The sequence below is a fragment of the Chinchilla lanigera genome, unplaced genomic scaffold (assembly GCF_000276665.1).
Source record: "Chinchilla lanigera isolate Chin_1 unplaced genomic scaffold, ChiLan1.0 scaffold00025, whole genome shotgun sequence".
NCBI classification, from domain to species: Eukaryota; Metazoa; Chordata; class Mammalia; order Rodentia; family Chinchillidae; genus Chinchilla; species Chinchilla lanigera.
Genome location: NW_004955426.1, coordinates 13,861,924 through 13,864,344, shown reverse-complemented (window position 1 = coordinate 13,864,344; position 2,421 = coordinate 13,861,924).

The following is a 2,421-nucleotide window of genomic DNA, read 5'->3' as shown; positions in this document are numbered from 1 at the left end:
TATCAGCATCTATTACACCAGCAACATTGTTAATGCAACTAGTCTGGCTTGTAGACACCATGTATAGTGACAATAAAGATTATTTAAAAAGTCACGTTTCATTTACTTTTACTGTTATGAAATTAAAATGACTATGTAATAATTTCAAAAGAGCTGTAATAAAATCTAATCAAATTATGAAAAAACATACCTAGATTTATTATAGCTCCTTTAACTTCTAATTTTATATTTTTGTCAAACTAAAAATTATAGAATATTTGAAAATAGGGAGATAACTAAGGAACGTAGAGAAATTATAATCACATTCTTTCCATGTTGCATTTGGTATTTGTTCTTCTAAATCAATATACTTGCATACTAAGATTAATATTATTGTTAAGGATGATCATATCACATTAGTTCAAACTTTCCATAATCTACTTAAAGGTCTATAGCTGCAGCTGTTAAATTCAGAATCTAGTTTGATATGACTTTTAAGATTAGTAGTAGGAGTCATGTGTGCCAACCTGCTGTGTTCCATGGTCCACATTTTGGCTACATGGTCATGTTGAGAGGGCAGAGAGGTAATACATGGAGTTTATTCGAGGAATTGCTATTTGACTGGGTTTGTTAGATCCATAATCAGAAAATACAAAAAAATTGGTAAAAACTGATTATTTGAAGCATATGCTGAAGAACTAAAAAACAGTTTAAAAACCATTCTGTACAAATTTCTCCACCTGCTAAAAACAAGTGAGTAACCATTTTACCATCATATTTATAAAATTTTGTTTACTATGTGTTGTTTAATCCATTGACTCTTCTCAGAAGTTTTCTTTTCTCCCTTCCCTCACCTTTCTTCCTCTCTCTCCCTTTCTGTCTCTCTCTTTTTATTTTCTTTTCTCTTTCTTCCATGTTAGGGCTGGATCACAGGGCCCCACATGTGGCACATGTGGAGATGCTTTCTACTGACTGAACTATATCCCTAGCCTTATTGAGAGATTTCAGCAGCTAGCGTGGTTATTATATTGTTTATGTTGATTAAAAGTATAGTCCTTGAGAAAGAACCTAAATTAAATCAGAAAATCATAACAAAGATAGTTTTATTAGCTCCCAAGTATCTTGGCCTTGGGAAAAACACTCCAGTTTAAGCAAATAATTTTATATCTAACATTATTTTTCTCGATGTCTTTTCCTGTAGTGAAGGATTTTGGTATTCACACATTGATGGGCAAAGATGTCAAACTATATTTAGGACTATGTAAAACCTTGAATTGTCTATCTTTGCATCCCATGCATTTCTATTGATTTTCTTCTTATTGTTCTCTCCTTCCCGTGTCTGTGGGTTAGACTTTACTGTAGTGCCTGGATGGAGAAATATGCAATTAGATTTAGAAAAGTGATAATAATTTAGAAAAACATAAAGTTAGAATCTATGTCTCACAACCTAGAATCTATTAGGATCAACATTTTCTTGTTTACTGTTATATTCTTGGCACTTAAAGAGTTTCTACTATACAGCAAGTGATTAATAAATATGCAATAATTGAAATAAGGAAGAAGATTTTGTATTTTGCTGGATATGAGATGTATATTTTAAACTTTTGATTAGGAAATAAACTTTCCCAAAAAGATAGAGAAGGAGAGAGAGAGATTATAGTAGCAAAAGAATGTTTTTTAAATGAATCATAATTACTTGTGCCCAAATATCTGCTCTACTATTTACTAATTGTGTGGTCCTGCACAAGATACTAATGTCTATATACAGTAAAAAGGAGAAAACTGTGTGTGTGGCCTACTAGCTCCTGTAGCACATTTGAAGTAATAATCTGCTGTTTCTATCAGTATTAAAGAAGTGAATGGAATCTGCTTAGTTCATTTGCATAATGTAGAGCTAAATGTATGCCTACTTACTTTAATAATATAGTACTGTATGCTGAATGATTGCACGTATTCAAAGATTTTAAATGTTTTACAAATTAATCAGAAGTTTATCACTTACATTTTACAAATAAGTGTCTGCCAGGCACGGATGTACATATCTACATTACTAGCACTCTGGGAGACTGAAGAAAGAGGATCACAAGTTTAAGTCCAGTCTGGAAAATTATCTACTTATGGAGACTCTTTATTAAAACAAACAACATAGACTGGGGTAAAAGAAATAAGTGTCTTGAAAGGGTACATATCAAACATTTTTAAAATATTCACATTTTTGGTCATTTTCTATTAGTAGAAATAATCTCCTTGATACCTTTTTTTAATCAGTCAAATGAGATTATTTGCTATCATTTTTGAACCAATACTAATAAAAATATAGATAAGCTGATTGATTGTAACGTTTTAGAAAACAGTAATGGCTATTATAATACTGTCATCTAAATGAAGGCAAGAAAATAGATTTCACTAGCATTAAAAAGATGACTTTTTTTTTTTTTTTTG